This window comes from Solenopsis invicta, chromosome 1 (assembly GCF_016802725.1).
Source record: "Solenopsis invicta isolate M01_SB chromosome 1, UNIL_Sinv_3.0, whole genome shotgun sequence".
Lineage (NCBI taxonomy): Eukaryota > Metazoa > Arthropoda > Insecta > Hymenoptera > Formicidae > Solenopsis > Solenopsis invicta.
In genome coordinates, this window is record NC_052664.1 from 16,840,457 (window position 1) to 16,853,482 (window position 13,026).

A 13,026-nucleotide genomic window follows, 5' to 3' on the forward strand; every position below is an offset into this window, starting at 1 on the left:
GTGAGTCATATATTTCATAACATTTCAAGTTTATAAAAAGGAATCAAATATCACTAGCAAAAATGGAAACACAGAGTTTCTCTCCCGGGCAGAGCAACGTGATGAAGTACAGATAACGGACAATGCATTGATTTTAGATTAAACGTAACAAGGAGGATCGAAAACCATTTCGTGGCCACTCATGATCACTTATGGTACTCTCTCGACTATCCGATTAGGGATTAAATTATGACGTATTTCGGTGCCACATGTACGTCGCGGATAACGCATACTGATGGTGCATATACGCGGCGACACAATACTAATTTATGTCTCTTTGCGTCACATGCTGCGTGGCCAACGGTACTGGTGAGAAACGCGTGACGAATATCGGCGGAATCGTCCGAGGAAATCGTAATGATGTATAATGCGGCAGATGAATACATCATAAATGATTTCTCTCTGTACAGGCATATACAGAGAAGAATTAGACGCCTTTACCAATAATTGATATAATATATTGCAACGGTATTCTTTCAACTTAAAATATTCATCCTTATTTAGATTTCTTATAACGGTTTCTCATAAAACAATGTTAAGTAAATCTTATCAGAAAAAAATCTTTCTCTCGTCAATCATAATATTAAAAAAAAAAAAAGAAACGTTCTCGTATAACGAATACTAATTTCATGCATTGTATACGTGAATACATATTAATTACAAATACGTTTCCTGTTGGAAACCGTTAATGTATAGAAGAATAAAGAATCTCTCTCCGTCAGATATCATCGTTCATATCGTCGTCGGTCGCTTAGCAATGCTAATAGAATGTAATCCTACGCTCAGGCTTGAGAGACACTCGCATTAAAGCGTCGGTCTGTGACCTGAATGACAGAACGGAGAGGGTTAAACAATAGGGAGAGCGAAACACGATCACGCGAGATGTATTCGCGTCGGATAATAATTACATAAGGCATTATGGGACATCCGAGATTTATGATGCGCATTATGTATTGCGATATTATGTATTGCGATATCACCGTATGTGGTACATAAAGAACCGTGGCGACCGAACGTATTATATGACGGGGGGGGTTCGACAAACACATCACGCGAAAGAGATCTATCTTGCCGTGGCCCAGGGCCACCACGTTCATCAGCGCAAATAGCCTCTTTATATCGCCGGCGATGTCGGCTGATGTCGGTACCGGCGATGCGAAATGGCATGTATAGCTTAACCTCCGGCCCGGTCGCGCGCTTCCGCGCACACTCTCTTCGAATAACGGCCCACGGCCCCGAGGAAAACGCGAAATTGATTTTACCCTTGATTTATGCAAGGCGATCATTGAAAAAGTATGCGCTTCCATAAAGGTCCATATCGACGCGCCCGCCGCGATCAGACGTTCCACCAGACTCGCGCGAATGTCGTGACGCGACCCTTGGATGCAGATCGAGGTCGTGTCGTTTATCCTCATTGCGTGACAAAATTCCATAACATTTAGTTCTTTAGGGAGGAAACCGCGAATACCTTCTCACCGAGGCGCCGGTTACCAGTTGGACGATTCCCACGGAGTACTTGATGATCTCTGAAACGACGTTAAGGTGATCGTCTAACGGGACTACATCGGTCTACGACGATTGTCGAAACAACGTGCTACTACTATTAAATTCTATGTAGCAGAGCGTAACATGCTGAAACTCGGAACGGGCGATATCACGGTCGAGTGCGCGCTTAACGAGCTTGTATCTACACGCTGCAATGTGCATCGAACGTGTCTCACGGAAGATTTTCTCTAATAACCAATTTCCTATTATAAGCAGCAAGATTTTGCAAAATGTTGTAAACAGAATCCTTTTAGTTCCAACGTGCTGCAGAAAATCTATCATAATATCGCCATTTTCAAGATCGGAGATAGAAATCTTACGATGAACAGGATTATATGAGCAGCAAAAAATTGTATATGGAACTGTAAAGTACATGATACAATTAAAGGCCGTTTTCCAGCGAATGACACAGTTGACACAGCAAATCATTTTAGCCTTGTTGTTTGTCGCTGTTAAACAAGCTTAAAATAATTCACTGTATTGCACTGTGTGTGCTATTTCCGTTTTTCTTGCTGAAGAACACCCTAAATCTAGATTAATAGGGTCAGCGAACGGTTACAGCAGATCTTAATTCTCAATAAAATGTTTCGTGTACGATTCTTATGTACATTTTCTAATTCTTCAAAACTAAACGCCGATACTTTTAGTCTTGAACCGCGTTCTTAGGTTGAATTGAAATAGTAATGTTATAATATTAAATTAATAATCAATTTAATAATATCGAATAAGACCAAAATGTAACAGCGCGCAGTTTTAGAACTAAAGAATATGTATCAAAATCGCATACGAAGTACGCGATCAATCAGCATTAAAATCTGCTATATCCGTTGGCTTCATCTAGATTTAATTTTGGACATTATATGCGCGAACTTGCAAATTTATTAAACTATTATATCTTCTTCGAAGATATTATGGCATTAATCTTGCTGACATCGATTTATGTAGTGCGATATTCAGAAAAGTAGACGCGCTGCTTCCCTAAAATGCCGATATACCGTACCGACGACGGCCAATAATACGATCGATTCTTGTGTACATGTCGAACAAGCTTGTAACTATAGCGTTCACAGCGTACATACATGATGTAGATTGTAAACGGGAGTAGATTTAGCTCAACGCGTTATCAGGAGCAGACTACCTGCCTGTAAATACGCCGGTGCTTTTAAGATTTTAAACCAAGCGCGCGGCTCTATAAAGGTAATGTAGGACGAGTACCTGGCTAATGCAATCAGATAATTCATACGACGGTAGGATATTAGATCTAATAATTATGCACAAATGCAATCTGCTGCAGTCGAGAAGCAGTGCGAAGGATAATGGAAAATGCTGCTCTCGAAGATAAAAAAAAATCCCCCGTTAATGAAAAAGCTTGCACGGCAAAGTGTTTTCAATTTGCTCATCTAAATTTTACAAACGTGCGCATTAAGATACAACTGCTGGAATAGCGATCAGGTACGCGACGATTCTACTGATCGGCGAAATCATCGGGAAACGTCTCGAGAGGTTGGACAACGAAAGGCCATTTCCAAGTAGCGGGCTGATGCCCGACGATGGTAGTCTAGGCAAAACCAACATTCAGGACACCCCCGTTTACGTACACGGCTAGCTGATGGCGCACAATCTATAAGCGATGATGATAAATCATGATATATGATAACAGAAGTTCCATTGAAATGAAATAGGGGAGCAGTTTCACTGTCTCTTATAAGACGCTGCCAACGCGCCGATGTCTCCGGAGATTCACCGCTCACGCACACGGAATATTTTACACAATTTATATTAAGCTTTCTTTCCAAAATCACGCGAATCGGGGTTCAATTTAGAAACGTTATGTTAATTAAACACGTGCTAACCGAGAATCACTCTAATATGCTAACTATTATCTACATCTTTATCAACAAGGATTGTCAATAAAAAGATTTTTTATCCTCTCTATTGCGGTAGTATAACAGAGAATTATCTTAAATAAGAAAATATTTAAAATAAAACGTTCGTTATATAACGCAACATTAAAATCATAAAAAAATATGAAATATAAACGAATGATGTATCGTAGTTATAAACTTCGTGTGCGTCTTGAATAACGTTTACGTTGGAAAATTGATTGAAGTTAATACATGTAAAGGCGTCAGGAAAACCGCAGAAAGAAATATTGGCATTCATACAATAATATCGATCGCGTACGAAACTCTCTCTTCGGAGTTTTCAATCGGAGTTCTAAATTTAAACGTCGAGTCAATGGAACATTCCGCGATTTCTGCATATTGCACATCCTAGCTTTATCGGCGAGAATTGTGCTCTTATAAATTGATTATTGCAAGCGATACCGGTTGCGTTTACCGGTTCGTGAAACTGTACATTAGCACTTTTAAGGCAAATTAAATAAAGGAGAGCAGACATTACGTAAACACCACCAATAGTTTCAAGACTCTTTCCTCCTCGATGCGTTTAATATTGCAATCGATGCGTATAATATTACAATCTGATCGCCTCGAAAGTACTCGCGTGCTGGTTACGAAGTGCCGAACAGAAAAGGTCCCTTTCTCCCATCTTCCTCTCGCCCGGCAAATCCCAAGATCCCATTACCCGTGTCTCATCCATAGTGATGCAGATTACAATAACAAATAGGCGGCAGGGTCGTGGCCCTCTGCGATATCGCGGAACAAGAATCTCTTCTTTCTTCTTCTCACCTCGCCTCGCACCTCTTTCTTGCGCATCTGCTTGTCCTTTCTCCACGGATTCTGCAGCCTCACGAATCCGAAGACGCTCTCGGAAACGGCTAGCTGAGGAAAGAAGGCCCAGGTAGCATGAGGTTGGAAACGAAATCGTGACTCTTCGAGCACGAGTCAATTTTCAGGTGTAATGTAAATGCTCCCGCAGGACAATGGACATCTACCAAACGACGTCGTCCTCCTCTCTTTCCCTCTCGTTCCATGCCTCTTCTTCCGTCCCGCTGTGAAATGCTGACTCCTGCAAGGAGGGGTGCAAAAACTTGGCGCGAACATCGCTCGTCGTGTCGATCGATTCGGTTGATTTAGTTGGTTCTCCGATGGGTAACGTGAATTCAGCTTCAAGATCTCTCAATTAGCAGAACGGCCGTTTTCAGACTGTACTCTCCAGTTGGAAGCAATGTACGGGATAATTGAATCTTGCTATCAAATACATTTTAAATATCAAAGTCCAATATTGGTATCAGCGAGGAATAAGAACATTTTGTACAACATGTGGTTCTTCGTAATTGAATTGAATTTCGAAAAACAAAGATACATGCATTTCTTACACGAACAGGTCTAAATAACTGTAACATACGTGTTGGGACGTATATATTTATAATTGATAGCACAACTAATTACTGTACAACGGCATCAAAAAACCTGAACTATATGTCATACCTTTCATCTCAAGCTTGCAAAAGATTAATGACATTGGTTTGGACAGCGTGATGAAACGCGCTTCCACGGCTTTCACAGTTTTATCATGATATAAAAACTAAAAGCGAGGACATCGAGTGTCTGAAGTACGACGGCGGATGAATCGCGATATATAATAGTGCAGTAAGGATCTCTTTGGTCCTTGTTCCGCAAGTTCGTCTGAAAGGAATCTGTGAAAAGGCATTAAACGGATTTCCCGTTATCACGGTGCGATTGAAAACTCTATGAATAATAATGTCTTTATTTATGTACTAATTCAAGAGAAAGATAAATTTGCACGCTGCTGAGATCTTTTTAAAACGGAGATTTCCTCTCCTGTCTGTCTCGCGGAGCCTTCTACCTCTGATCATCTCGAAGAAGCGCAGGTTCCAATTAAGCGTCTCGGATTTTCCCGGAGGAACAGAATCGATCGCCAGACGACATTAACTCGTCAGAGTCGGTTCACGTACACGAATTGACGATTCTACTGTGGCAGAGGATTAAACGTCTCGATTAGATTTCCTTTTCTCCGCGATCATTGCGCACCGAATCTCAATTAATCAATCAAAAAGCAGAAATGTCAAAAAAAAAGTTGATATTTTAACGATGAGCATTTTAACGCTTTAATATAAACTGTAAATTTTATTTCCAACATTAACTTTCGGCACGTAATATTTTTAATTTGCTCAAGGACATAAATCATTTTGAATCCACCTAGACTATCGTGTAACGTGATATAAGTGTCTGATGGCTAGCCGTAAGCGAGATCATAAACGCTTTTCCTTCGACGATATTTACTTAATCACGGTCTGCTGATAAAATTATCTACTGTTATTACTCTGCTATATATTGAGTGCGCGTAACTTTGTCAATAAATCGTATAAAATGAAACTTTATGTACTACAAGTTTTATAATGCAGTAAATGTTTTAAAAGAAATATGACTGATTTAAAGTTAAAAATTGTGTGTATTTTACATATACATATTTATGTGCGTACTAAGTTTACTATTAATTCTTTTATTAAATATTCTGTATGTTTTTCGCTTACGTCTTTTTACTGAAAAATATCGTATATATTATTCTGACATATATGACCTTAATTACCTTCAAACGTCGAAAAATATAACAAGAAAAAATCCGATAAGAAAAAAGCAAATAAAGCGAAAGAAGTATAAAAGTAAAAAATAAGAAATAAAACTACATGAAGAATCAATACTATTAAAATATTGATAGATGAAGCTCAAAAGTGTAAAAAGATGATACAATACACCAAAAATTGTTTCAGTTGTTTTTTTAAAAAATCTTATTTCGTGCGTGAATTCTTGCATTTTTCATTTGCGGTTTAGATTGAAGTTAGTAAAAAAAAAGAATGTGTATATATATATATATATATATATATATATAACATAACTGAAAGAATGATATAAAATTTATTTCTTGTAAAAATACGATGCTATCAAAGTGATTGACGATCGTGAAAAACATATATTGTAAGTAGAACGCTGTAACGTTCATTTCTTTCGCTTTACTGTGTCATATTTTATAATCATATGCATGCATACGCACATGAACATAGTTGTATAATTACTTTCTTTGTTCTAAACGTGTATAATGAGTTACTATTCAGTTGTTTGTCACAAGTATTTTCAAGCTTGTCATTTAATTTTCTCTCTATTCTTGTAATCAAGTTTAAGTACATTATCAACCCTTTACAAGCAAAGAAATATCTCAATTTACATTTCTCTCTCTCGTGTGTTTCGAATTTCTTTTAAAATATCTGTTTTTCATTTATATATCAAAGAGCCAAAGCAACATGTATAATAATAATAATAAAATAATTTTCAACGTGACATTATTGTGACAGTTTTCCATGGGTACAAAGCAGCTTGTACACGCAAAGCCCAAAGGCAACGAGTAGAAGAGACGCAGGGTGTATCCCGTAGGAGTAAATGTTTGCGGTTTCCAATGGGATGATGTTTACTATAGAACAACGCCTATGGCGTGAAGGGTAGACTGAAAATTAGAGCAACGATGCAGGACACGTCAAGCAATTGCAATCCAGCTAAATTAATGTGATTCCTACAGGAAGAATCTCTGTCTATTATTATGAGAAAAAATATTTAAAAAAAAAGATAAAAAACAAAAGAGCGCATTATAAAATTTCTAAAATTCCGTCGATACAATCCTTCGTAGAAAATTTAAGAAGAACGTCTTTATCGCTGATCTCTCGTAAAAATGATCCAAAGATTTTTATATACCATGAGAGCTCCAAATCTATAATAATCTCCACGCTGAAGAACATACGATAATAAAGGCAATACGTAAAATAATTCTAACGAAATGATGAAGAAAATGTGATTTTGAAGTCTGATTCTGGATTGCATACATGCAGAGCGCATTTGCCTCTTACTTGTCGACGAAATTGTTCAGAGACCGCGATATCGCTCTCAAGCGGTTCCGTACCGGATAAGGAGCTTCGGTTTTCCGCAACATTTACATTCGATTAGAGTAACTCGCCGTGGTCCCTCCCACAAGGCATCTTGCATTTTCCCGTATGTCTTCGAGCAGCAGCGCTGTGCTCTATAGCGAAAGCACGGTCGCACAGCGCGACGACTTGCTTACCCGAAGAAGCAGCAGTGACGGCGACTTCTCTTATTGCAATCCCTCGATTGGAAACGAAATGGAAGATATCGGAATACCTGCCTCCCATTTCTCTTTCCCTTCCTGCCCGTTGGCGAACGTGCAGCCGGGAAAAATGCAAATCGACCGGCCCGAGGGACGCATTGCCCGTAGATCGTATTCCGCCCTGCTCAAATTTGAGATGTTGGGGGGAGATGACTTGGTCTCTGCGATAAAGCGGAGCCTCTCTATTTAAACTCACGATCGAGGAAAAATCGGAAGCGTGACAGACGATGCTTGATATCCTTTCAAGAAAAAAACTCGTTTGCGTAATCTGACAGAGAATCAATCATGATTCGAAGATACGTAGCGAGGCGACGGCAACGGCGACGACGACGACGACGTATCGAAGAGTAGATTCCTTTCTAGATCGGCATAGTTATATCGTCGTGCCACTTTGACGCCAGCCATATCAGGTTTCGCGCTTGGAGAATTAGCCCAATTCTCGAGCGAGTCGCATTCCTTCGGATTTCCAGCTCCAGCACCAGCGAAATTTCATTGTTACGCCGCGCCGAGTTAGCAGGCGCCAGATTCGGCATACAAAGCGGCTAATCCCAGACGTTGAATGCGAGTCGTGAGTTCGCCGTGCGCGTCGATGCGACTAATAACTTTGTCCAGTCGGCTACCAGTCTCTAGGAAGCTGGATTAAACTCTGGTTTTGAGTTATATCGCTGAGATGTAAGCGGCCGGCTGCGCGAATGAGAGAAAGCGGGGCACCGGACGCGTTTTCCACGCTGCTTTGGAACAATGAGCCGCGAAAAAGTAATGAAACACCCCCAACGCGCCTGCCCGGGTGTTCCGGAGCTAAAGCAGCATTATCTTTTTCGTGAGAGGACAGGAAACGACCCCCTCGCGGACGACTATTCTTTTCAGCAGCACACGAGAGCCCGGGACTCTTCTTTAGGATTTATCGCGGAAGGAAGAGCTGCCGGGAATTATGAAAACTTGACTGGCTAGCGGCAAAGGATTCTCCGGGTTGCGCCGCTGTTTTTTGAAAAATTTATCGCGCGGCACGTCCCTCGCGTTCAGCTAGAGTATCTTCTAGAGTTTCGCACTGTAATATATCGATTTCTTCACATTAACGTGAGACGTAAGATACGTACGTGTATCGCACAAGACGCGACACAATTATTATTTATCTATAATGTTCGCATACAAAAAAAAACTCTGATTCTAAAATTCTAATTCCCATTCCTAATATCTAATATTCCTCCATTGCGCGCGAGGCCTAACTTTATTATAATTTCAGAGCACTTCTTTCGAACAATAGAACGATTATATCGAGAAGAAGATGCGATGCAAAATGGATTCAGAGCTCGTCGACGTCCTGGAATGTTTGATAACCAAGCGCGAGATGGAAGACACGCCTGTGCGTTTTCCACACACGCTCGGCGGAGCGTGTGCGTGTTTTCTCGTGGAGTGCACAAGGGCGAATTCAATAACGCGGCCGGAAAATGGAGAAGAGTCTTTCGAGACTCTCGGCTTTGAAAAGAATTTCGTACATACAATAAATAATATGGCGCAGCAGCGGAAATACCTTTAGATAGAAAGGCCGACCAAAAGAGCAGAGGTTCTTGCGCGTAGAGAGGCCACTTCGACGGAAGAAAGAGAGGCGCTGACACAACTTTTACGCGCGAAAGATCACCTGACGTTTTCCGATAGACAACCACTGCCTCCGCGATATCATGTACAGAATTCTGCAAGGATCGTGCAAACGTTCTAATTTAAACTCGCTTGATTTTCACAGCTCGATGCTGAAACGACAAATTTTCCGAGTTTGCCGTGAGCTAGAAAACACGAGTACGGCTAAGCAGTTCGTTAGGTCGAACGGATGTCATCGCACTAGAGTATGTTAATGCACATTTTCGCGTGAGTTATATAACTCGAAAAAAGAAGTGCATATATGTGCAGAGATTACTATATTATACAACATAGAACGAGATATAATCTCGAAAAAAAAAAAAAAAATGTTTGATTTTACACTGAGACACACACATTTCCTGATAAAAATAAAAGTGCACAGGCGCGTTGTGTGTACACTATATTTTCGTTTGCGAACAATTGCGACTTTGGACAGTGTGTTAGTGTCGTGCGGATTTTTATACAGCGATCCCCCTAGCCGCCCCCTGGCAGCGTAACTTTCGACGAACCGGCTTCGGCGCGGTTATGACTCTACTCTGCGCGATCACTATAATTACGCGACGTCATGGCGGCTATTAATGGCTATCTTATTGCCGCATCTAATTGCACCTGCGGACTGCTCCAGGCGGTTTTCGTGGGTCCTCTTCAAGAAAAGAGTGGACAAACCGCGTTTGCGCGTAAAACGACCAAGTAGCCTCGAGTTCGTGAACCTCATTTTTATCCTTCGCCCGAAAAAATGTAAAACTACCTATTTACTACAAATTATTTTTACGTGCAACCACCGCAAACTGCATTCTAACATTCCGTCGGAATTTTCGTGAGCTTTCATGGACACCATATAATTACCGCATTCCACCAAAAAATTGTTATAAGGGGGACTCCATTTGAGAACTTCTACGTATGTGTGTGTGTGTGTGTGAGTGCGTTTGTGCGCTGCAGCAGACTGCTCGCAACAACCGTAGTACCTTTCACAGAATAGGAATTTCAATCTACTGTAAAGTTATGAGGATTCTCGTAACGTCAAAATATGTGTCGCGTAGTTCTTTCCATCTTCGAACAGCTTTTTCGCGTTGATTTTTCTGAACTTTTTCTACGAAATGTGTAATTTACAATTCTCAATCTTAAGAAAAAACAAGAGAGGTAAGAACCTTCGGAATAGGTAAATCGAAGGTTTTAACGGTAACTGGTTTCAGATTGTATTCGGTTCTCTTCGTTCTCTGTATTTTAGCAGTAAAAAAAAGAAAAAATACGCGAATATATCTCAATGTGATCAGAAATATTCGCACAGCTGCTACAAAACAAATTACAAAACAATTTCGTAGTTAAGCTGACAATACGGAGCTAAATCCTGAGCTTAACTCTAAAATATCAAATCCTGATGGAAAAAGATTTCTAATCTGCTCCTTCTCCCTCCTTCTCAATGGCAGATCCCTCATCTTTCCTCGGTGTTTCTTTCTTTCTTATGTACGACTTATCCATTTTTCGAGGAGATCCACATACGAAGAGAGAGAGAGAGAGAGAGAGAGAGAGAGAGAGAGAGAGAGAAAGAGTGGCGAGACATGGACAAGAAGTAGGGTGGCAAAAGATATTAAGCTTCCGACGTTCGATCGCATTTCAGATTGCGCAGGGCTCGAATTCCACACGGGATTGAATGAGATCCCATTCGCTATACGGTCGTATCGAAGCGGGGGAGTTGCGGGTATATATTCCGCCTTTTCCGTCGGCGGTTAATCCGCTTACGCGGAAAAATTTCGATACGCCGCGCGCTTTGAATATATACTTACACAGGTGCCTAGATGTGTGTATGCGCATGTGTTTAGATACACATATACATGTATGCGCGTGCGTATATGTGTGTGTATGTGTGTGTGTGTACATGTATAAGTCGTAATCTCTTTTTCGGCGAGCGGGCAGATTCGCGGACTGGTATAGATGTACGCGTGTATATGTAGATATACAGAGGCCGATTGTGGTCGCGAACGTCGTAGACGTATTTACTTGCGGCGGGGAAAAGTTGGTTCAACCGAACTGGCTACAAAGGTTTCCCCGCTCGGTGCTGGATTCTGGATATATTTGGAGTTCCGGTGCGGATTTGTGGACGGCTTGAATTCACCGCGAGCGAACAGCAGGCAGATGATTGAACGTTTACCGAAGAGAAGAGATAAAGGATACGTGTCAAATTTATTCAAGAATAAACAAATATATCGTAAAGTAAATTTATTTTTAGGAAAGGAAAGAAATATAACGAATAGAGATGAGTCTCGCGCTGTCTCTTTTACGAATCCATTTGAGGAAAAGCATTCTACCCGTAAGAAAGAGTTTAATTAAGACAAATTTATTCAAATCTTAAGTTATTAATAATCAACATATCGATAATTTTATCTTCCCTATAAAATGTGTTGACAAATTATTTCCGAGTGTTATGCGCGATAAGAATATCGACGCATCTAATGCCGAAGTTCGATTCATGGAAACGGAAGACGGACGTTGCACGCTTGTAAATCTAGCAACGAAACGAGAGAGCTTTCAAGATAGACGTAAATGAACGTTATTTCCAATACTTACGCCATATTAGATGCAAGGCGTAAACGGATTGGGCATTACCGTCAGGATGATCACGTAATCTCTATGTGGTGAAAAGCGAGCGTTCTGCGCGCTGGGCCGCGCGATCGGCGAAAGCGCGATTATACGCGGCGATAAACTAAATCGGCCGGAACACGTGCGAACGGTTTATCAAATTGATTCACGGCCTACTAATGTCAGTGATCGGCGATAGGCGCTCGTGTTCCGGGAACGATTGTGTGAAAATCACCATGTTGTTCATCGCGCGCGCCACTCGACGACGTGCGCGTTGAAAGGCGCTTTGAGAGCCGTAAAGTGCCACAAAATATTCCACGATCGACCGATAACGCGCGGTGACGATCGGGAATTATGCGATCCGATTCAGAAAAGCGAGGAAACCCCTTCGCGTCGCACGTAAACGCTTTAAATCCGATTTGTTAATGAGCGATTACTGTACGGCTTCCAGAAATCACGTACATATAAGATAAAATCGTACCACTCAAGAAAATATGGTAGAGAACGTGTGATAAATAATAAAACAAGATGTGATAATCACCTCTTTATTTATAAATCTGACAGTCTCGTAAACTCGAACGTAAGAAAATAATGAATATGTAATTTTGAAAAACAATCTTATAAAAAATTTAGAAACAATGGCTTTAATTTGAATGAGACTGATCTTAAATCGTACTTTGAGATCAGCTTTTACAATCATAAAGAACAATATCAATTTTTCCTTTCGTTTGTTCTTCTTCTTATTTTCAGTACTTCAGTAATTTTCTTTTAGAATTATTCTGTATCTTTTTACTAAGATTTTTAGCAAGCTTAGCAAGCTATTTCTTCTTAGTGCTAGTACAAAATCAATCAGTCTTCATGGGTACATTTGAACGTATACGAAACTTTAAAAGTAAAATAATACGATGCAACCATATAATCGCTGTAAGAAAAGTATTGACAAATAAATAAAAAAATATTTTGACAAAACTGATTAATGGATTTCAATCTTATGACAACAGTATTTAAGTGGAAAGTGCAAAGAAAAACTAACTTCTTCATTGCTTTTCAACGGAACTGCTGCATAATCATCTTGTTATAGCATCATATGACCGACTATTGTCCATATTTTATACTGCCAAGGTGATCAACATT

At 40.3% G+C, this 13,026-nt stretch overlaps 1 protein-coding gene across 1 annotated transcript in view; it reads right to left on the bottom strand.

Moving 5' to 3' along the window:
- LOC105195935 (mannosyl-oligosaccharide 1,2-alpha-mannosidase IA) overlaps positions 1 to 13,026 on the bottom strand; it is a 693,708-nt gene that overhangs the window by 505,332 nt on the left and 175,350 nt on the right. The window lies entirely within an intron of this gene.